This window comes from Passer montanus, unplaced genomic scaffold, assembly GCF_014805655.1.
Source record: "Passer montanus isolate IOZ18808 unplaced genomic scaffold, ASM1480565v1 scaffold66, whole genome shotgun sequence".
Taxonomy (NCBI): domain Eukaryota; kingdom Metazoa; phylum Chordata; class Aves; order Passeriformes; family Passeridae; genus Passer; species Passer montanus.
Genome location: NW_024371704.1, coordinates 1,449,293 through 1,473,410, shown reverse-complemented (window position 1 = coordinate 1,473,410; position 24,118 = coordinate 1,449,293). Strand labels below are relative to the sequence as shown.

Here is a 24,118-nt window from a genome sequence, read left to right as displayed (position 1 = left end):
TTATCATATTCTGACCAGTTCAGAATAATATGTTCTGAACTGGTCCAGTCAGCAAAGCCTGACCTACAGAAATGAGCCCTTTAGAACTCACTGCAATTTTGCTCCCCCTTGGTGGCCCCAGCTGTGCATGTCTGCACTACTCATCCTGCAGAATGACTGAAAAAAAAAAATCTCATTAAACATTAGAAAAAAAGGGATTGGTGTTAAGGGCATGAGGTGGCAGGGGTAGCAAAGCAAACCAGAGCTTTCTTCAGTCATCTTCAAAATAGCCTAGAAATTACTACTACAAATAATAATAATTTTAAATGCCAGTTAAAAATCAGTAGGTAATCCTGGTTTAAGATAATAACAAAAAGAAGCATAAGAAATGGGAAAATAAGTTTCAAAAATCCACTTGGCAAGAACAATGTTTTAAGCAGACTTTGCACTGACTTCTCTCTTTATAATGAGGAAAAATTATCAAATCTGGGGGGTTAACCATGTTTAAGGGGGTTGGGGTTTTTGTTGTGGTTTGGGGTTTTTGGTTGGGTTTTTGTTTAGTTGGTTGGGGATTTTTCTGTGTTTAAGGGCAGCCTAAAGAATGAAGCCAGAGAGAGGAGCCCTATTGCCAGGAATTGCCAATTCCTTTAAATTTTTGTCTTTGGGCACTGTGGGTCTTTGAGATTCTTTGAAAGCATTTGCTGGAAGTCATCATTAAAACAGATCATCAGCAGCAGAAGGAAGTAAATAATTCTAAGGACCTGTATGATAATAAAGGCATAAAATGCTAAGTAACTTATTTTTGCAGCTCTGCTGACAGCAGGAGTCTATCAGCTGGAAATTGAGAATGGAAACCTCTGATGGCTCATCAGGGATCTGTAGGCTGCCTCTGGACCACCAGCATGAGACTGCTACAAAAAAAAGGACAAAAAACTCTCCAAAAGGGATCAGGAGACCTTTTTTCCAGAGGAGATAGGCAAGTACTGAGAGTTGTGGTGAAACAGTTCACTTGAAGGAGTCGCTTCTGTCAGCTGGTGTTTAGCTCAATTTTTCCTTCTGTCTCCTGGAGAAAAGCATGACCAGCAAGGGCACAAGAGCATGTCAGTCTGGATGGTCCCAAATGTGTCCAAAGTCTGAACTCAGAAACATTAATACAATACCCATTTCTGTCAGCTGGTGTTTAGCTCAATTTTTCCTTCTGTCTCCTGGAGAAAAGCATGACCAGCAAGGGCACAAGAGCATGTCAGTCTGGATGGTCCCAAATGTGTCCAGTTTGAACTCAGAAACATTAATATAATACCCACAATATACTGCACTCCATATTATTACTGAGCATATTAAACCCAGCCCAGGAGCGCTCCGGAGCTGGAGTCTCAGAGAATGTTTGGCTGCTTTGTTCCAGGCACTAGATGTCAGTGTTTTACCTACATTTACAGAAATTTCCAGCCACTGGGAATGCAGAGGTAACAACAAATAAATAAATATACAAATAAATAAACAACGTAAAGCATCTGCAATACCAAAGCCAAACCTCTCCTCCTCTCAGGTGCTCAAAAGGAAGTAGACTTTGCCTTCTCCCCAGTTTGTTTATGCCCAGAAACATTAATTTAAAGAAGAGCTGAAACACATCCATGACACCAAAACTACCTTGAGATATAAATATATTATATATGTATATATTTTATCTAATATAAAATATTCCTGTGTTTGCTAAGAGCTGCAAACAGACCTGACCAAGAAGTTTTAATGTTCAGAAAGAAACACACCCATTTCTTTGAAACCTCTTTTTTCTACAATGTATAGCATACAATTCACCCTGAAAAAGAAACTGGGAAAATGGGAGGTTTTAGCTATTAGACAAAGATTCATAATTTTGTCAGAAGCAATTTTACTAAGTTCTTACACTGCTTTTAAGTCCAGGTAACAAAATGGCATCAAACATATTTACAATATGAACTAAAGATGGTATCTTCAACATTTGGTTCATGTCATCTCTCCTTTAGGTTTGAATTAGAAAAATCAAAAATGTCTCAAATCAAGCTATTAAGAAAAATTGTACTCAGGGTTTTTGTATTCCATTGTCATCTCAATATCAGATTACCACTATGTTATATAGTTCAAAATACAGTCATACCCCTACTCCTTGTGCATGCAGTCTGTGTGCACAAATCACTTCTAAAAAATATCATTTACAGTAGCACAAATGCAGTTTAAATTAGCCCGTGCAAACTCCCCAGGCAGCAATAACTGCAGGGACTAGGAGTTCCCCTTGCCTTCCAGCAGGTCCTGCCTCTGATGTGTCACATTTCTGCTCCTCTCCCCAAAGCCTCTTTGCTCCCATTCTTTCCCCAACACAGGGATGAAGGAGAGCATCCTCTCACCTCCCTCTGACTCCCACAGGTGCTCCATGCTGGACAACCACAGCATGTTTTCTTTTGCCTTTCAGAGCACTCATACATCAGAAAAAGTGAAGCAATTAAAACAACCAGCCCACACAGTGAAAGATGAACACCATCTGCAAACTTTAAGGGTATTTTTTGTGTTGTCTTTTGCCCATCAGTTTACATATATCCTCCATCTCACTTTGCATATGTTAACTGAATGAGAAATTGTCCTCCATAAAATAAGTAAATCCTCTTTTTTTTTTTTTTCCTAATCCTCCAGCCTGCCTATACATTACAATCAATAAAGAATTGCAAGTATGAGGTGGTAGCTGTACCCAAGAGCAGCCTATGGGTCTTGGGGGAAAGGTAGGGGGTGCCTTTTCTACAGAAGGGTCAGTGTTAATCTTGTTATGTCATGCCACTGTTCATAAATGAAGTGTTGCAAAGATCACACAGATTCTAAGCAAGTCTGGAAAGCTAGAAAACGTCACTTCACTGAAAGGAAGGGGATACACTCACAATTTAAATAAAATCTAAGGCTATGCTGCCCTCTAGAAGAATAAATCAAGGACCTTTGCATTTCAAATAATAACACAGCCAAATACAATGCTACATTTATGCCTTATTTTTAGACAAAGCCTGGGCAAAATGAAAAAAAATTACAATTTTCTGGTCTATTTCCTGAAGAATAAAGAAAAAAAAAAACAATAAAACCAAAATTAGACTATCAGTGACCATCTAATGATCCATCCTATACCATATGCTGAAAAGTCATTAGTGTTGCCTCAGCCTGAAGAATCTGTGTTGAATCAGTGTGGTATGAACGAGTCAAAGCAAATCTAATCGCTGTGGGCTACATGATATCCCAACATGTGCTGAGGAAGACTGGCATCTGCTACTCACAATTAGCAGGGAGGTTTTCAGGGAGGAATGCATCTGCCAGGCAGACCCAGGACCAACAGGATGGAGCACGAGCAAAGAAACAGGAATTTCCTCCCTTTTTAACAAGAAGCACAGCTTTTTAAATAAAAACATTTCCACACACTGAAGTGGTTTCTCCAAAAAAAGAGGTGGAAAGCACAGTGGATCAGAGTTTTCAGTGTCCCACTGTCACAGCAGGTGACTGGAGATCTCTCCCAGATGTTTTTTATTCTGCTGCTTTAACAGAGGCTTGGGGGGGTCACTGTTAATACAGGTTTGAAGGAAAGATAATACAAATTGACATTTCAGCTGTTGATTGGATGGAAGCAATAAATCATACAATCAACCATAAAAAGCACAGGACAAAACATCAATTTGTGGGGAAACCCAGTCTCCGTGAAAAGCCAAGTCAGCTTACTGGGAGAGAAAGGAGAGCCAGCAGACAGACACTGCAAGAGTCTAAAAACCCACAGCAAGTTTAAAAATAAACTGTGTCAGAGCACTTGTCAGCACCTGGTGTGTGGCTTGCCAGAGCCACAGCTCCTGATGACATCAAAAATGCCCCATCAGAACAAAGTGGTGCTGAAGGAAAACTGTGACAGCCTTTCACTCCAAAGCAGAAGCACCCAAACCTCTCAAACCTTGTGAATGAGACATCAGCCATGAACTTTTGGGTGGCAGCTACTGCTACCAGGCATCTCTGCACTGCAGGCTAGTCACTCCTCAAACTTCTCCTTACAGTCACTCTAGTTTGGACAGGATACAGCTGATGGAGAGCCCTCAGACATCCCACTGCTGTCTAGAGACATTTTTCATAAAATGGTCTCCTTCTTTGGAGACCACAAAAGCATAGAAGAAATATGAGCCTTGGTATCAGAGGCAGAGAGGAATCAGTGTTGCCCTGTGCAAGGCTGAAAAGGTGAAAAAGTTTTCAAGGTGGAAACATACGTAGATCAGCCCCAGGGTTTTTACTCCCTCCTTTTTAAAGCTGTTCATGATTCAACTACAGCCTCCAACAAACGGAAAAGATTTGCCTTCTTTCCTGGTCCTAGGAAACCAGTGACAGAACAGTTACTGAGACTCAAAGGGCTGATTCTCAACCACTCCATATAAAGCCATTAATAGGTGTGATTTCAGGCAACTGACCAGTATTTGCTAGTGGTTTACATTTATATTTTATCTTTAAAGGTTCTTCCCCTTTCTATCACATTCAACAGCATCTCTCTTTGTGGCAGAACTTCAGAAAGGGGTCACTTGCCACTGAGCCACACCTAAATAACACTGGATGAGCAGCCAATTTTTCACCTGCACAGCAGCAAAAGAAATAAATCTTCCTGACATTAAACCTTTCTGCTGAAGAACCTCCCACCAATGACACAGAGAAGGCAGCAGAGGTAAAGGATGCTGAGCCAGAATAGCTGGTGTGGGCTTCAAATGGAGTGGTAATTGGACAGTGTACACGCCTGAGGTAAAAGTACTTGTAAAGTTAAACCTTTCTGCTGAAGAACCTCCCACCAATGACACAGAGAAGGCAGCAGAGGTAAAGGATGCTGAGCCAGGAATAGCTGGTGTGGGCTTCAAATGGGGTGGTAATTGGACAGTGTACAAGCCTGAGGTAAAAGTCAGTACTTGTAAAGTTTTTTTTATTTTCTTTATATTCAAAGACAAATTGACTGCAAGAGCCTGAGATTCTGGTACTGTTTGGACTGGGGGAATTTCTGTTCACTCCTTTTTCCCTCATCCTACTACTAGACCTTCAAAGACTCAAGTGATCATCTAAATTTTAAGACTCCTTGAACATAAGGAATTCTGTGCTTGGAGCAGTTCTGTGTTTGAGCAAGTTTTCAACCATTTGAATGGCACAAAATGAGGATGCAGACACAGATGTCTGTCCAGGATATGGAGCAATATCCTTGTCCCATGCTCACACCTGTGTGCCCAAAGCAGCCCAGGAACCCAGCTCCAAAGCTCCCCTCCCTGGGAAGGGTTAAAACCAACTCTTTAGAGCATCATACTGTTACCCATTAATTCCCTAACAACTATCATTTGTCAGCTCTAAGAGAGCCGTGGAGTTTCTCATTTCCTACATCAGTGGCACTCAAATTCAGAGAGCAATTTCAGCATGTTCTAGGTTCTGCATCTGTAACTCTTCTGAGGAACAGGGAGCAGTTCTTTGGTGCCTTTTGGTGTCTGGGGCAAGTAATGTGCCAACAGCCCTCAGAGGTACACATCAGCATCCTACATCCACTGAATGCAAATGTTTTTGGGTTTCTGACAGGATTTTTTCAGACTATATAGTGAACTACAATTAACTTTGAGGAAAACAGAATGGATAATTTCATGCCACATTAAACTCATAATTTCTTTCTGCATTTCTGGACTTGGACAACATTGTTCCTACCCCTGCTCAGCCTTCCACAGCCTCACACCCAGTACTGTAGGGCAGAATTAATTAAATACAAACCTTCTCCTTGTAAAAGCACTGACTAAGGTGTGTCAAATCCTGTCTCCTCAGATGCATAAAAGGACCTTTAAGTTATCTAAACACTTCCAGAAAGTGTTGAAACACACCCCAGATCACAGCAGTGGGAACAGGCACTCAGGGTGCTCATATCCCCAGGTTCCCAGTGCTCCTGGAAGTGTGTCTCTGTAAAATCTGGTTTGGGGTCAGTCCCCTCAACAGCATCAGGCCACACCACACTATTTCTGCTCACCTTTGAGGCTGACAAGACACAGAAGAGAAGTCTGTGTCCCCATAGCATAAGACCTTGTACCAGACAAGGAGATGTTTCCTCTTCCACAGCTGCACCTTCTGAGCAGGCTGCCAGGAAAAGCCAGGTCTGTACCAGCTCATCCTCTTCTCCTGAAGGGATACAGTGGGAGGGCAAATATTCAAGACATGAAGGACACATTTCAAAGGATCATATAGGAAAAAAAAAAAAAAAAGAAAGCCTTAGGTTACAACCACAGAAAGGTCCCCCAGCTCAAAACTCACACAGACAACTAAGAACAAACAGCCCCACTTGCTCCTTTTATCCACACAGGACATCTCCCATCAGGTAATTTTCAAATCACTTTCATTTACAACCAGCTTCCAGCCAGGAGTCCTGGCCTTCCCTCTTCTCCTACCACAGGTCTCAAATCATCTTAGAATCACAGGATCATTTAGTTTGGGAGAGATCTTTGAGATCATTGAGTCGAGCTCTGCCAGGTCCACCACTAAACCACATCTTCAAGTGCCACATCCACACATTTTGTTGCATGGCATATCAGCAAGGACCACGTGAAGCCTCCTGAAGCATCACTGGGCTCCTTGCTTCACCCTGGGGAGAGTGACACTTCAGGAGATTTAACAGGGAACAGAAAGTACCTCTGGTAGTGCCAGAAAAATACTGCTAAAAGAGAAGGCCAAAAAGAAGAAACTCCTGAGAATGTAATTTGCTGAAATGGCAGGGTTGATGAGCAGAAAACAAAGCTTCTTCAGCACGAGAAGTTTCAGTGCTTTGGGCTCTCAGAAACTCTCCAGCAGTTCTGCAAGGGGCTCAGGAGCACTCCTGTCAGGAGGATGTGGTTTTTCCAAATACCTGGAAGGGAAGGCAGCTGCAAACCCATTAAAATCACATCAACAGCTCTTTTAGCCTCCTCAGTGGGGAGCCAGGGCTGCCTCTCCAGCAGGTGACTGCACCTGAGAAACTTCTCAATACTTACAGGGAAATGCCAGAGAAAATTGAGGGAAAAGGGACCCATCCCTTCTGTTTGCCAGAAAAATGCAGATTTAAGGGCATTTTCCATAAACCTTGTGCATTGCTACCGAGTCAGTGAATGCCAGGAAATTTTACCAGCCTTTGGCCCTGAGCATACATTTGGACCCCAAATCAGCCACTAATCTCCTCTGGCCCCAGTTTGCACTCAGCTCCTTTTGAAAACAGGAGTAAGTAAGATTTCTGAAGTGGATTTCCAGTTTCTCCCACAGTTGCCCCTCTCACTTCATATGAACACCTTAAAACATAATTCTAAGAACATATTTATGTAAGAACACACACTGCATGTCCTGAGAGCAAAACCAATTCCTAGGATTTTCTGTTTCATAATGATGGCAACAGCTCTCCTGACTAAAGGCTGGTTTTTTTGCTGCTTCATGCCAACCTTGATCTTCTTTTACCCTTTGTGTAGAGGGGCATGGTAAGTGTGTGTTCACAGACTTGGGAACCACATCATGGTGCTTTCTCCTGCCACTTATCATTCAGCTAGCTTTTAGATGAAAATATTAATCAAAAAGTGCATCCTCACTGTAGTCATGCATTTTCACACCTGAAAGTTGTTTCAGGTCTCCTTTTCATTTCCAGGGGTGATTTGCCAGTTCTTCCAGGATGTCTTTCCCACCCTCCTGGAGCTGCACGTGTAAGCTTGCCTGTCTCATCTCCTTTGGTTCAACCAGAATTTCATGTCCAAACCTTGACAGTCAAATTGAAAACCTTGTGTCCTCTCCCCACTCCCAAAGTCAACATGGCCCATGAAACCTCACAGAAGGAGCAACTGGGAATAAAATTCTCCTTTAAGAGCCTCTCCCTCCTTCTGAAGTGGATAACCTATTTTGTCAGAATTTGAGAACAAGCTTTCTTATCTTTTCCAAATAAATTTTTTGACAAAATTTAAGTCTTTTTCCCCCAAGAGCATGGACACTCTTTGTAGGTAACAAATATATGGACCTGCTAGCAGGAAACCACATAAATTACTATTTTAGCAGCATCCCATAGATCCTTTGTAATAGAGGCTCTCAAAAAGGCTTTGTTCCTTACATCATCTCACACCATCTGACATAAGAGTCGTTCCTGATGCTATTTTTAGTAAACTAATCTGTGTTTGGTGGCAATTTTCCCCCTCAAATATTTCTGAGTGTTTGATAACCAGCACAGTCCCCATGAGCTGATCATTTGTCATCCTAAGTGACCAGAGAAGGTCACTTATGGCCATTTTAGCACCTCCCAGGACTTAACTCTCATGAAGAAATGATGGTCCTTATTGAAGGTCAGTAAATAAATTGGCATGAAGTTTCCAAGACAAATTGTTCCAGAATATTGGTTTCATCTTGGGTCACAGGGAAGAAATGACACCTGCTTGGACTTAGGAGCACACAGAGGTGCCAAGGAGCAGGACAAGCCTGTGAGAAATCAGGTTCTCCTGCATCCATGGCAGACAGAGCCACTGAGGCCACCTGCCAGGGTCTTTGTCACTCCACTAGGAATCATGCCTTGGAATGTGTTCTGTTTTTTCTAAGCATTACAGCTTAGAGAAATTTAGGAACTCGGCATCACCTGGTTCATAGCAAGGAAATGAGGCATGTCTGGATTGGCTCCATATTTGTACTCCCAACCAAAGCATGCCACACTCTCAGAGCAGATTTTCTTGTTCCACACCACTTGGTTGTCAAAAAGCACTGGAAAGGCTCCCAAAAATGCTTGCTGTGGCCTCTACAAACCTCTGTCCCTCAGGATCAGAGCTTCTCTCTTGGGCCACTAACTCCTAGGGATGTGATTTCACATTGCCACCCAGACCTTTAGAGCTATCTAGTCCTGGAAAGAAAATCCTGATGGAAGATTTTGAAGTATCTGTAGCAAAATTGACACAGAAGGCACAGCTGCTGGGTCTTAGGGGGTGTGGGTCTGCCCCAGCCCAGATGGGATTTACATGGGACAGGTACAGCACATTCTGGTCTGCACTCACAGCTCTGGCATCTCATCTTGAAAAGCAACCATTTCAACCTCTGCAAAGCTCCTGCCATTGCACTTCAGCCAGTCACAGTAACTGGAAAAAGCTCCTAAATTATAGCATGGCTGCCTCAGAATGATGGCCTAGCCCACCTTGATTTACAGCCCTGGAGCAAACCTGAAAGGTTTGATGTTCTTGCAGTCCTTCAAACCTCGCCATTAGAGTCTCCATCCTATTTATCCTCCGAGTTTGTCTAGCAACTGGAAGAAGTACTTGGACTGTTTCTGAGCATTATTTCATATGCTGCAAGAGAAATTGGTCCTGTAGCTATAATCAGATTACTTCTTACCAAGGACCCTGTGTAAAACCTCTGTGGCACTTGCTGTTATTCCTACAAAATGCCCATTTTACTTATTTTCCTGCATCCAGAAAATGGATCATTTTAAATATCCATGTTTAACTTGTATACATTTTTTTTTTCGAGGATTTTAATAGGATTTGTCATCATCTGTAAAGCACCATGAAATGTAATATTTTCCCCAGAACAGGGTGTGAAATTTGTCTACCTTATCAGAAATTTGTGTACAACTTGCTTCCTGGATTAAGTGCTTGACTCACTGAATAGCTTCTTCTCACACTAAGTGGATCCAATTGGCATGTTAGGAAACACATGGTTCTTTTTTCTTGTTCTAATGGTAGTCACAGCCTCAGAAGGGATGCATGACATTTTATTGTGCATGCATATGTTTATACTTAATTGCTGGAGCTTAAGGAAGAACATTATGTCTAATTCCCTGCCTGAGTGGCTTTATTGCACTTGAGGCACACACACACAGCTACTATACCAAGACATCTAGAAGCCTTGAATGCAACCCAAGATCCTGAAGATGCACAAACCCAGGGGAGAAATGGTCCCTGACCAAGGATTTCATGAGCAAAGGAAAAATAAGGACAGTGACTGGCACACACTAGAAGTTCCACATGTGACCATTAGCAATGTCAGAGCACCAGTGACCTGTAAACAGCAGATTTCCTCTACCCAGAAGATCCCCAAATGCAAAATAATGGGTTGTTTCTAGGTTTGGGGCTTGCTCATCTTCTGAAAAAGCAACTTCCAGGAAAGAAAAAAAAAAAAAAAAAAAAAAAGGAAAAATTCCCAAAAAACCTCAAACCCAAAGTGTGTTCTGATGATTGCCCCAGACTATAATTTAGTCTTGTGCCTGCAAGTTTCAGGTTTTGTTCAGGTGCATAATGGTGTGGTGGAATGCTTCCCAGCAGTCCCCCAAAACACTCTCTGTAATAACAGAGAGATCATTTATTGGAGAGAATGAGCAGATTCTTGCATAAGCCTCTTTTGTATGAGAAGTCTCAAGGATATGAAAGCAGCAATTATTCTCACCTTGGCTAATGCAATTAAGAAATTCTGAAGTACTGAGAAAATGGTGGAGCAATTAGACTTTGAACACCACCTAGCTATGAATTGTCATTTGCCAGTGAGCTATAGTTAGATCAAATGAAACTGGAGATGGGGGGGATGATCTGGGAGCAGTCAGAGGCAGTGGGGCAGGGCTTTCCCTGCAGTTTGTTACAGAGCTGCAGCTGAGCCCTGCCAACCACCACCATGAGTTATAAGCACTCAGCCAGCTTTTGGAGCACTAATCAGGTGGTTTTTGCTAACTTAGGCAGAAAGATTACATTATTTTAGTGATAACTGCAGAACTAATTCTACTCCCAGTCCAAAGTTAGAATGTGTTAGGTAATAAGAAAAGTGCTGCTTAACTTAAATCTCTCATGCTGACTGCAGCTTTTGTCAAAGAGGAGGTTGGTTCTAACAAGAGGATCAAAATTTGAACAATTTGCCTTTGACAGGAGGTAGAAGAAGGCCTTGCAGGATTACTGCAGCTTAAATGTCATCATTAAGAAGCAAAGCAGTCCTTGGATAAGTGCTGCATTGACTTTAAGGCAAAGGTATGGACTGCAGAAGAGCACAGGCAAGAGCACGTGTCCAGAAAACAGTGGAAGATGAGACAATATAGAAATCACTTCTATTAACAGGAAGGAAATTACTTCTTCAAGATGCTCATGAATGGTGGAAGTGTCCAGAGGTTTAAGTTTAGATCAAGAAGGAGATTGATGATGAAGATGAGAGTGAGAAACAGCAGGTGGCTGGGGAGGGTGAGGAGCCTTCTTTGCACCCATCCCTGGGAGGTGTTTGATGTGACAGATGTTGCCTCAGCAGAGAGGGAGTGGATGACCCCTGAGAAGGCTGTCATTTTGGTATCCTCTTTTTGTGAGCATGATACTCCTGAATAGTCTGAGAATTTTGTTTCTCCTGACACTGCCCGGAGTAAATCCAACCACCCTCCCCTGAACCTACCGAGCAGGACAGGGCAGTACAGGGGGGACCTAATTGTGGCCTTCCAGTCCCTGAAGGGTGCTTAGAAGAAAAATGGGGCAAGACTACCTACAAAACCCTGTAGTTCCAGGACAAGAAGGAATGGGTTCAAATTGAAAAATAATAGTTTTAAATTAAATATGAGGGGAAAATTGTTGACTCTGAGGGTGGTGAGGCACAGGCTGCCTGGGAATCTGTGGATGTCACATCCCTGAAAGTGCTCAAGCCCAGTTTGGTCAAGGCTTGGAGCAATTTGGTCTTGTGGAAGTGTCCATGCCCATGGCAGAGGGGTGGAACAAGATGATATGCAAGGTCCTTTCCAGCCCAAACTAGTCTTTCCCTGTGATTCTGACTGGTCAGATATTGATTGACCAGTCAGATTCTGACTGCTCAGGGTCCTAACAGAAGATGCAAGCATCAGGGATTATGCAAGTAACAGGTTCACATTTTATTCCTGCACCCAGACCTCTCCTTGACTTGTGACTCAAATTGGCTTTTAGAGTCACAGAATTATTTGGGTTGGAAGGGACCTTAAAGATCATCTCACTCTAACCCCCTGCCATGGGCAGGGACACTTTCCTCTAGGCCAGGTTGTTCCAAACCCCATCCAACCTTCAGTGACTCCTGCACTCAGCAGTCTGAGAAGCTCAACTCTTTCTCTTCTCACTATTAAGTTTCCCATCACCTACTCCTCCTATCACACAGCCAAACCTTCTCGGGGGATAAAACTCTCGCCATGCTTCAAGCACTTTGAAAAAGAATTTATATCCACAGTGTAAAACAAACAGTATTTCAAAATCATTTTGGAAAAACAATTCAGTGAAAATCCAGATGAGTCCTGTCTTTCAGTTGGCTTAGTTATACTTGATTGCATTTGCTAGAGCGTGGATGCAATTTCAGATTTTGCTGGGGAGGTGCACAGATACAAAGCTCCCTGTGCCAGGCTGCTCAGCACAGCCCCTGGAAGGATACCTTGTCCAGAGGGGCACAGCACAACCAAAGTTTTCTCCTGTTGGCTCAGGATAGCTGTCTTTCCACCTGCTCCAAGGTCTACCAGCATGGACAACTTGATCCTGTGCTAACCCCTTTGGAATGGAAACTTCTTTTGGTGCAGGGAGAACTCAGAGTGTGGGGATGTCACTCCTTCCAGATCCCCCACCCTGAGAGCTGCTCCTTTCCCAGCTCCCCCAGGATCTTGGTGGCAACACAACTCGTGAAGAACACAACTTGTGAAGAACATTACTTCATCACTACCAAGAGAGACCCTAGAGGTCTGCAAGTCTGCCCTGGATAATCTCCCTCCTTATTAACAGCAGACTGACACAGACATTGATCCACCTGTACTCAAATGGGTAAACTGTTTAATTTACAACAAGGGATTTATCTGGGAAAGAAGGAACATAATTTCATGCCTCACTGGGTTTCTGTGATCCCATTACACCAGTGGATGATTTTTCCTTTATATCAGTCAAGTATGAAGTAGGAGCTGGGGAGCAGAGAAGGGAGTGCTCATGAACTCCTGCCTGGGGAAGGAGGGAGGATCTGACCCAAGTTTAGTCTCAGTGCTAAGTAACTTCTTCCTTTTCCCAGAAATCTGAGGATCTACAGATTATAGTCACCCCAGCTGACAAACCTGTAGCATCCAAGCAGAAAAAGGGTCCCTCAAGCACCTCCTTGTTCCTGCTCCCTCAGAGCAAGGGCTCCAACACTTCCAGGGGGTCACTACAACCTTCTCAGAGCCACACGTGGGTGGGCAGGAGCAGAGCAGCCTGGAAGACAAAGGAAAGGCACTTCAGTAGCCTGAGGACTACCCACCTGCTCCGGCATCAAAGGCATGCTGCAGAGGGGAGGTGTGAGAGCTTTTCACAGGAGAGGCTGTCAAGATCTTTTTATAGATGGCAGTCAGCACAGAGAGGCTGTGAGAGGGTTTCTCCTCCCGTGCAGTTGTACAAACAGCTCAGTAGTCGGTTCCACGAGCAGCAAAATCACTGAAGTCTCCTCTCCTCTGCTTTAATGTGCTGCTGAAAGTGCTGGAAAATAATAAAAGGTGAACCCATACCAGGAGCTGGTCCCTCCCTGGGGACTGTTCCTTCTGCCAACACCTTCTCATGAGGCCTGGAGGGACCAGAGATGGGACAGAGATCAGCCAAGGAGTTCACCTCTGCCCAGAGAATGACAGAGGTTTCACACAGACACCAGACTTCTCCTTGTCCACAGAAATCACACCAGCAGCTGTTGCACAAGTGCTGTACTCAACAGACAACCTCTCTCTGATATCAGCTGATGTTTATTATGTGCTAACACCATTTTGTGCATCGATTAACAGCAAACCCAACACCTAAAGATCTATTTTAAGAGATTAAAAATGCACAAGGGGCTTCACACTCGAGTTATCTTTAAAGATGAACTATGCCACCACCACCTTAAACTGGTTCACAAGTACTTCACTTGGTGAGTTTTTTACTCTGCACCCAGATAGGCATCTCCTCAACAAGCCTGCCAGGGTCAGCCAAGCCCCATTTTTTCCCCCAACACTCCATGCACTTACAGCTTTACTTCTTGCTCTCATGTCTTCCTTTATTCATTTCCCTGCAGCCCCAAGAGCAAGGCTGAGCACTTGTGGACCTCCCAGCACTGTTCTGAAGTGGCCCTTGAGCTGCTGTGGGCAACAACTCTGCAGACACTCCAATCTGCAGGTACAAGGGAAAAAGAAAAACAGTTTAAAAGAAAAAAAGGAAAGAATCACACCTGTCACCCATCCACACAGGCTCTGGAGATGACTAAGAGCAACCCAACTGTCCTTCCCAGTTTCAGTGGAAAGGTTTTAGCCTTCAATATGGGCAGTGAAGACACAGTATTGGCTTCCTGGTGCAAAGCTATTTCTACTTTGGTCACTGTTGCCTGATCCACCAGCAGCTGGGCTGTCTGTGTGCAGAGATTCAGAAAGAGAAGGTGGCACAGCTAACCTCTGACATGCTGCAGCCCCAGTATGATTTCACCCAACCCACATTCTGGGGTGAAAAAAATATCCCAGAATGGTTTGGGTGGGAAGGGACCTAAAAGCCCACCCAGCTCCACCCCTGGCATGGGCAGGGCCACCTTCCATGAGCCCAGCTTGCCCCAAACCCTGTCCAACCTGGCCTTGGACAGTTCCATGGATGGAGTAGCCACAGCTTTTCAAACATCCCCAGTGAAACCCAAGAGCAGAGGGAGCACCCGTGGCCATTGCTCTCCCTCTGCTTTGGCCAAGGCAGCCTCCAAAAATGTTTCCAAACCAGGACCTGGTGGCATTGCTGACTTACAGCTCCATGACACAATGCCACCTTCAGGGCTGTGACAACCATGCTGGGAAAGGCCCACAGAACCAAATATCCACCTCAAAGTGTTGATCTACAACCCAGGACTAGACAGGAGCCCCTTGTCTTCTATCCAGCACTGTCTACTCTGAGCTCCCCAAGATGCTACAAATTAAATTATACAGACCCTTTTCCAGTCCAGCAGAGGAAGATTCAGAGCAGCAAACCACCTGGATGTATTTCTGAATGTAATTTTTATTGCACTACACACAAAGAAGACAACCCTGGTCTGAACCTGCCTGAGAACACATCAATGCAGACAAAGTTTTTCTGAGATTTTTTTTTCTTTCCTGTGAAATCTGTCCAGTCCAGCAGAGGAAGACTAAGAGCAGCAAACCACCTGGATGTATTTCTGAATATAATTCTATTGCACTACACATAAAGAGGACAACCCTGGTCTGAACCTGCCTGAGAAGACATCAATGCAGACAAAGTTTTTCTGAAGTTTTTTTTTCTGTGAAATCTCAGCAGAATTGAGACATGCTGTCACACTACTGAAAATGGCCTCTGGGAGATGAATATTCCCATCAGCCCCAGAGGACAGGCACAACTGTGCCTTCTTTCTGATGGAGTCCACCACCAAAGCCCAACACCTCAACAAAAATCATGGAATCTGATGGCTCCACAGGCATCCAGATGAAAACACCAGCCCTTGCCTACAATTCTTTGAGCTGTGACACTGGTTTTTGGACAAAACCAGAGACTTTTCTGAAAATTTATCACACACTTTCCATATTCTAGAGTCCTCTACTATTTCCTCCAGACTGTGTTTTACCTGCCTGACCTACAGGCCAAGATTATTTTATCTGCCTCTGAAGCCAACAAGCTCCTTCTGATCAGAACAATTTGGAAAACCCAGCAATGGAGCAGATGAAACCTTGCAGCTGGTTCAATACCCACAGCCAATTCCACAAGTTGCTCCAAAGTGAATAACAGGTCAGATAGGAACTTGTCAGGTTTTTAATTCATTTGGGGAGTGCTTCTTCCTGATGATCTATGAAGAACATGGGAAGGACTGATATTCCCTAAAAAACCAAACCAAAGTCAGTGAGAAAACCCTCACAGCCACGTAAGGGCATGGTGGCTCTGTAGGCAGGTGGCCTGGGTACAACCCTGCTTTCCTTTCAGCCTGGGTGCAACAGGCACCTCCATCTCCACGTGAAAGAGAGAAGCTGGCATCACAAACCACACAAAACCACAGCTGCCCCTTTTTTCCTGCAGAGGTACCCTGCCAGCAGCCCCATTTCTCAGCTGGAGGCGACCTGGAGGATGATGAACACATCCCAATGGATTTATTTTGTTCCCCAGTAAGTTATGTTGGATGAATTCCAGTTCTTGTGCAGGAGGAGCACTGTCCCAGCTGCAGCAGGCAGACCTGTCCCTTCAGGCTGGGGAATGGGACACTGAAGGTGAAGGCAGGAGCTGCTCCTGAACCCTTCAATCCAGGCTGGGATCCTAAGGAGGACAGGAATGTAATCCTGGGCTGTATCGACGAATACACCTAAACCACAGGAATTAACTGTAATTTACAAGCCTTTAAAGAGGCCCACAAGGGGCCAAGCCTTTGAAAAGCACCCGAGGCTGTTCTGAACAAAGTCTCATTGACTTTGGGCAGCCATTCTGCTGCTATGTGCTGCAAGCATCTCTAAAAATCCTACCCAGAGACAAAATGCAGCACAGCTGCTCTCTGCTCAAAACTACACTGAGCACAACACTCGGATGCTGCAGGATTTCATGGCAAGGTTTTTCTTTATTTCTGACACATCTTGGCCTCCCTCTGGCAAGGTCTGCAAAGAGGCACCAGTGTGGGCAAAGACAAAGCTCCAAAAAGAAATTAATCCACCACTGCTCCAAAACTGGCTGATTTGGCATGAATTCAGCATCAACATGGTCACAATTCAATCAGGATTAGAAATGAAGGGTGTCAAAAAGAACTGTCCACTTGGTGGGTTGGGCTGGCACCTCACAGAGGCAGTGGTGAGGCACCAACCCAACCTGCTCTCAGACTTTGCTGCCCCCTCTCCACCAGAAACCTTGAATTTTAGTCCCAGGGTGCAAGTCTGGAGGAATTTTGGTGCAGTCAGAGTGGTGAGGGATTGCTGTAGTGCCCTTGTTTGGGATAAAATGCCAGTCTGTACCTTCAAAATGAGTTTTCAGCCACAGTGCTCCTCAGACACGACAGAATATTTGCACTAACAAGCTTCTTGCAAGAAGAAAATGAAATGTTGCTGGTGTACCTGATATCTGCAGGTGGGTGAGGCACAGCTTTCCACAGAGCACTTGGGGGATATTCCAGTGATTTGCAGTGATGCCATGGTAAAAGAATAAAGGAAAAAGAGAGCACAATCGACAGAAATGTCTTTTGTAGCCTTTTTGCTCCCCCTCCCTGCCTGCTGCTGCCAAAATCCTGCTTTGACTCCTTGCCCCGTGGACAAGGCTCTCTCCTGTCGGCTCCATCCCCTCCACAGTGGGGACACCAGGGGGACAAGGGGCTTGCCAGAGGGACAGGGCCTTCCCAGGAGCAGCCTCAGCTCTGCTGGCAGGCACATGCAGCCGTCGCTGTGCAGCACAAGATGTCGTTGCTGTGCTGCTTTTGTCCCTCCTGCCCATCCCTGCTTCCCTCGCTGGGAAGAGCTCCACCTTTCCCACCCAGACCCCAGCAGGAGCGCTCCAGGTTGGTTCCCGAGGAGCATCCCACCTCCTCTGACAGCTCTGGGCAGGTTTCTCTTGTTAAAACACCAGCCTGGGAGGGAAGCACCCACCTTCTGCTCTCACCACTCATCCCTGTGTGTGTCTGTCCCCCCATGCCATGGGCACAGCCTGGACACGCAGGACTTGAGACACAAGCTGGGCTCTGTGTGGATTTTGTCCTGCCTGCACCTCGAGAGCAGGACTCCCAGCACAGCAAGACTGCTGGGATGTGATCTCGGGGACGCTGTTTCCCATGGAAAGCAGCATGCAGGAATAAAAGCCCACCTGTCTCGCTGCTGTGGCTGGAAGCTGTGCAGCACCGCTGGGGAGAGGCACATCAGTGCTCCTCCCAGCACCACGCTGGAAGGGGGGATTTTTAGAGCTGTGGCTAATTCTGCCTCTTAATCAGCTCCTGAACTTCACTGAGCCAGGAGGAGAAGGAGAAGAGGGACCTGCAAAGGTCAGCAGCTGGCCCAAGCCCACAGAAGAGAAGACAAGACAGGATTGTTACAAGGGATGAAACCAAACTTAAAATCTCCTGTAGCTGCCACAGGACCTTCCACATCCCACCTCTGGATAAAACCCCAGTCTTTTTCCACGGGGTAAATTTAAGTTCCATTTGGCGATGCCTAATTCAGCAGAAGCTCTTTTGGGACTGCAGTGCCATGCTGTAGGTAACCAGACACAGGCCTCCTGCAGGTGTGGCACTGACCACCCTTTCAAAAGCTATTGGATTCCAGAGGCATTTTGCACACACCAGGACAAAACCTGTGCTGCCGGTACCACTGCAGATCTGACAATATTTGGGATAGCCATTGCTCAGATTGATGGATTTTCCCTTTATAACATCCATACCTTTCAATATTCAATTTCTTTGGCAGAAGCACCCATCCAATCACATTATTTACTTTTTAAAGAATTTGTGAAGCAGCTACAGTAAATCCCAGCAGGAATTTCACACAAAGTGGAGCTCATTAATGAAAACCCCATTTTTTCATAGGATTTCAGGTCAGGGAAATTTTCCTGTGTGGATCTGATCCACAGCCCTTCAACTCCAGCCCCAGAGCTTGACCACGTGGTGGTGTTGGACTGCTCAAGAGGTTTGGACCTCTTGGACACACCAAAATGTTTTAAAGTTTTTTAAAAACTAAGTGCTCCTTCTAGGCCATGGTGTAGAACCTCCCCTGAGAGCTTTCATGGTGGATGAGCCTTAAGGGCCAACACAGAGTTTGGATGAAAAATAAATTCTGTTATCCTGGACTTTTCCTTTGACTATCTCAAGCATCCTTCAGTGCCCTGCCAAACTTTTAGTGGTGCCACAGGTCACTTATTTGTAAATCTTGCTTATATCTGGTGAATTTTTAAAGAGTGAAACTTTAGCACATTCTCTTCTGGAAACCCAGAAGCCCTTTACACTGCAGGAGGAAGATCCATACCCTCCTGACTCCTCTAAATCCTCCCTCACATGAAGTAAGCAGCAACTCAGCATCCTTTTAAACAACCTGCCAGAATCCCAGAGGAACTTTACACCCCTGCTCCCTACCCTTGGGCAAATGGCACAAAATAAAACTGCCCGTAGTCCCAGCCATGGCCCAGCATGACAAGGAAGCCAGAGCCCCTCTCAGGTTCAGCACTGCACTGCTGGCAGCAGCAGCCACCTCTGAAAGCTTTTTTGGAAAGCAATGAGATTCCCTTACTCTCTTTGCCAGAAGTGAGAGGCTCATGGCATCAAGGACAGCAGTGCCTCTGCAAAGCCACCCGACACACAGGGGACCCTGTGGCTGTCCTGGAGGTGCTTTTTATTAAAAAAAAAATTCGTGTAGAAATATGAAATCACACCAGTGCCTGTGTGATGGTCTCCAGACCAGAGGAGAGTATGTTACAAGTACTGCCAGCACCTATTAAGGGGTTTCACTTTACTGGATCTGGCAAACACAAATAAGCACTTGAGAGCTGAACTAGCTCACAGAGCCTTAGCCTTTGGATTACTTACTAATGAACTCCCCACAGTCCAGCCATTTAATTTCATTAAATTGCCAAGACGGTTCCAGTTAAAGGCCTGGGTCAAGTGACATACTGCTGTTTTTGCAGAGACCTCATCAGGAAAAGGCACATTCCTCTGTTTAAAAAGATACCATTTTATAAATATCTGCATTGTGCAATTAACCTAAATGAACTGTTTTTCCCCAGTGTACCACTGGAAAAGCCAGCAGGAGTCACAAGCAAGGATCATGCTTTTTGATTTTGGAATTTTCTGCTCCTGAGGCCAGGAGGCCCTATCAGACCCCACTGACACAGAAGTACTCTCCCAGCCTCACTTAACTGGCCACCTTCTCCTCTCCTCAGATTCCTGGAGCTCAGCTCACAGAGGCAGGAGATTGTAGTGGGGATTTGCACCTTGGCACAGGAAGGGACACTTCACCCTGTGGCTGACTGCAGCCCCCTCCCACTGCTTCAACAAGATGTTTTGGGCTCCAAGGTCCATCAGTTCAGCCCTTTTGGAAAAGCTGGGATGAACGAAAATGGAAGCCAGGGAGGTTCCAGGTAAATACTACCTGTCCTGCTCACAGCATCAGGACATTAGGATCAGCTCCTGCATCCCACAACAGCCCATGGTTTATGGGCTGACCTGCAGCCAAGGAAGGGCCTCAGTTTCACCCCAGCCTGTCACAGCTGGGACAGCCACCATACACAGAGTGTCACCACACAATTTCAGAAGGCTTTAAGCATTTGCCCATACAGAACAACACCTCTCCTCATCAGAAGGCTTCAGGCACCTGCCCACACACAGTAACACCATGGCACCTCAGAAAGCTGCAAACATCTACCCTTCTTGTTCTTCAGCCCAGCCTTTTATCCCCTCATGCTGATGCCCTGCCCCTGTGTGCCTTCTGCTCCCTTTGGTGGTTGGGCAGTGCCCCTGGGCACTCCATGGCTCCTTACCTTCAATGTCATTCACCTGTCCTGCACAGCTGTGCCCATTGGGGATGGGGCTCAGCCCCACTCCCAATCACCACAAACTGTGTGCCTACACCATCCCACATGTCCTCCTGAGCTGAACCCACTCCTGGAGTCCCCAGCGCCTTCCTGGGGCTGCTGGAGCCTCTCTGGCTGATCTCACAGGTCTGGGACTCAGCCTGCAGCAATGTGCACCATCAGCAATCCTCAGTCAGGAGCGTGGGGCCGCAGGCCAGGCCGGCCGAGGGAGTGGAATTTAATTAATTTAATTTCCAGGATGGATGGCTGTCTGCAGGATGTGCCGGCTCCAGCCCCAAACCCACTCACTCCTAATAATGCTGGTTTGTCTCTTCTCACCTCTGGCTTTAAACCTTTTCCCTCAAACAGCCTAATTCCTTCCTGACCCACTTTGGTGCCCACCACGTGTCGGTGCCTTTCAGAGAGGTGACAACCACCTGGCACAGCCCCGTGTCCCTCGGATTCCCCCAGAGCCAGCAGGATCTGTGCTCTGCTCTGCTTACAGGGTGCAACCTCATCGTGTCTGGATGCTGTTTCCTGCTGGCAGCTCCCACTGCGACAAGCAGAGTGAGTCCCAGAGCCTGGAGCCAGCAGGAATTGCCCTGAGAAAAGGAGCAGATTGATGTTGCAGCTCTCACCAGTGCCAGGCCAGTGAAAAGCAGGGTTGAGGCACTGTAGGGTATCACTTTTATCCCCATGCAGTAAGGGAACCACTAAAGACATGATTTAATAAAAAGTGTGAATCCCCAACAGACAATTTTCATGCTGGGATCTGTAGATTTCACATAACCAGAAAGTCAAAGAAACCAAGAGCAAAGCCATCCCCAGGCAGACCTAACCACTGGTGCTCTGACTTAGCCAGCCAAGCTCTCTCCCTTCCTTGGATTGGATTTTGGTTGAGAACCAGGCCAGCATCACTGTCAGAGAGCCCTCTGCAGGTGCTCATCATCCTCAGAGCAGTCATTGCCCTGCAGCATGGAAATCAGAGAAAACAAGGGAAGATCAGTAATAGATTATTTTCTTCACAAAAATATGCCCTAGTTCAGCCACAAGTGACTTGGCTCTGTGCAGGGATCACTGAGTAAAGCTTGATGTCCTGTGTGATGCAGGGGGAGAAACGATCTGGCCATGGGCTCCCTTTTACCCTAAAAAGACACGGGGTCTGTGCCAGCATGGGATTGCTGCCAGCAATGGGAGAAGCCCTGCACATCCTCTGTCAGGTGTCCCGGAGCAGGAGCTGTCCCTTTCAATTACAAATTTGGTGAAAAAAGGAAAATAAAATTTAAATACAAATAAAAGGTAAAAGTCCCAGCTGTTCCAGATCCATCTGGGAAGTGAAAAATCAACAGCTTTTTAAAAATAAATAAAGGTGAGACAGAGAAGCTGATGCTGTTGCATCCATGGTCTATCCCAAGTCCCAGCATGGGGATTTTGTCAGTGATATCTGAAAATCTTCTTGAAAAGTATGGCTTTGTGCAAGTTGAAGCACAGAGACTGGTCTGGACTCCTTCACATCACCAAAACACATCTTTCAGCCCCTTTGAGGGGAGTGTCTGCGCTGATTCTTTTTTGTACCTTTCAATTATTCCTCTGAAAAGTGCAAGTGTTTGATGTCTGAAGATGACCATTCTGCATGAATGCCATGTTTGCATAAAAAAGTTACTGAGGCTCTTGTGAAAGTCACACTGAGCCTCCATATAAAAAGTTTTATTCAGTCAAACTTGGAAGGAAAACAACAAAAAAAGAAGTTTGGAGACTGCTGGCAATTACTATTTCCCCCAGGAGAGATTTCCATACAGAGACATAGTCAGGCTCTCTTAGAGCAGTTAGATTAATACCCTGAGAAGGATATAATAAATGATCAATACACTGGGACTTGGCTACTTGCAGCAAAGGAAAAATCTACTTACTGTGGAGTTTTTCTGCCTCTTCCTCTTTTTCCCTTCAAAGAAGGCAGCATTTTAAGAAGGCGCATCCTGCATCCTGGCTGCCTCTAGCCTAAGAGCAAAGGGAAAAGCCTGGCTTAACAGAGCTGTTTAACCAAGGTCTAGCAGGAATAAAGAGATTTTCCACTGACACGTGTCTATATAGAAGGCAACTCCTGTCCTGAGCTAAGTCCCTAACCTATCCTTCACTCATCTGGGGCTGGATTTACTTCATTAAAAATAGTTAATGGAATGTTAATGGTACTTAATTGTATTCACTGCACCAGTTTTGCTGAGATGTATTTTTTTTCCCCCTCAATTCACAAAGATGGGACTAAGTGCTAATGTATTGCAAACTTATAACCTGCGGTCATGATTTTAAACACATGTAGAGGTGCTAATTGCATTCAGTTGACACAACTGTAGATGGGAAGATCATTTTTCACACCTTATCGGCGCTGGGGAGGTGATAACTGCATTCAGAAGACACCACTGCTGTTACAAAGGTAATTTCTTGCACTTCATGGGCGCTTAACACATGCTCAGCAATGCAACCAGCCAAAAATACCACACCATCGGAGCTAATGAGCTGCTTGCACGCTTTTTAACAAACGGGAATTGTAAAAAAAAAAATAAATAAATAAAAAAAATTTAAAAAAAGAAAACCCAAAAACAACTTCCCCAGTTCCTTTTTAATAAAGAGTAACAAACTCCTGCAGCTGCCGTGTTGTTGGAGTTGGTGGCTGCATGCCTCAATGAGATTTCTGAGCATGTTCCCAGCGATTTCTGCTGGATGGATCCCATGGATCCCACGGGAGCAGTGCCCTGGAGTGTCCTGTTTCACAGGGCAGGTGAAACAGAGCTCTAGCCCGTCTTCAGCAAGCGTTGCTGGTAAAAAAAGCTAGTTTTGAGATCTGAAGTCACCATTCCATGCAGTTTCTGTGTGTTTGACTGTGCTATAAATGGTTCTCTTTCCCTCCTCCTGTCCTTTGGGGAGCCTTGAGTCTTCCCTAAATATGCCTGTGGTCTTTGATGGAAAATCCTGTTTACAAGGTGCAACGTGCTGAGGTTGTTGGGCTGTCCAGGGTAATTTGGACATGCAGCAGATGTGAGGCAGGGCTGGTCTGAGGTAAAAATTCCTACAGACAGGAGTTTCCCCTTTGCTTTAAATAAAGAAATATAAACCTTTCTGCTGGAATAAAGTGGATGGTGGGGGAGCATTACAAGGCTTCTCTGGCAAAGCTAAGCAACTAAATACCTAACTTGGAGAGAAACTATTTCAAAACAAAGGGAAAAAAATGCATTTCTAATCCCCAAAATATCTGCTTTAGGTGCTTGCCTTGAATGACATGCTGAAATGATGCTAACAAGAAGAGAAGATTTTAAACTAATAGAAGCATGAATATTCCTCCACAATTCTTGAGTAAATAAAGCTAATCCACAGACACAAAGGTAGATTTGCAAAGCAAATTTACCCTGGCAAAACCCACGTGCCACTCCTGGGAAGATGGGGGCAATCACCCCAAGCAGATTACCTGGGACCTGAGCACTGCCTCCAACCTGTGTCTTCTATTTTCTTACATGTCTTTTTATTTTTTATTAAAATGAGACTTTCTCAACTTCTCCCTGCAGAGCTGGCCAGCTTGATCTCTTTCTGTGTTTTTTTTTTCCTTCTTCTTTTTTTTTTATTTTTCCGTTGTTGTTTTCTTATTAATAGCTCCTTAATTTACAGAAAGAATCACAGCTTTTTGTTAACTTAATAATAAGAACCTCACTGCTTGC

General features: G+C 45.0%; 1 long non-coding RNA gene across 1 annotated transcript; it reads right to left on the bottom strand.

Moving 5' to 3' along the window:
- Positions 1–6,011: 6,011 nt before the first annotated feature.
- Positions 6,012–14,066, bottom strand: LOC120511531. Its single transcript, XR_005629749.1, has 3 exons — positions 13,937–14,066; positions 13,022–13,157; positions 6,012–6,147 (listed from the first exon to the last, which is right to left on the bottom strand). It is a non-coding gene; the product is annotated as an uncharacterized LOC120511531 (long non-coding RNA).
- Positions 14,067–24,118: the final 10,052 nt, after the last annotated feature.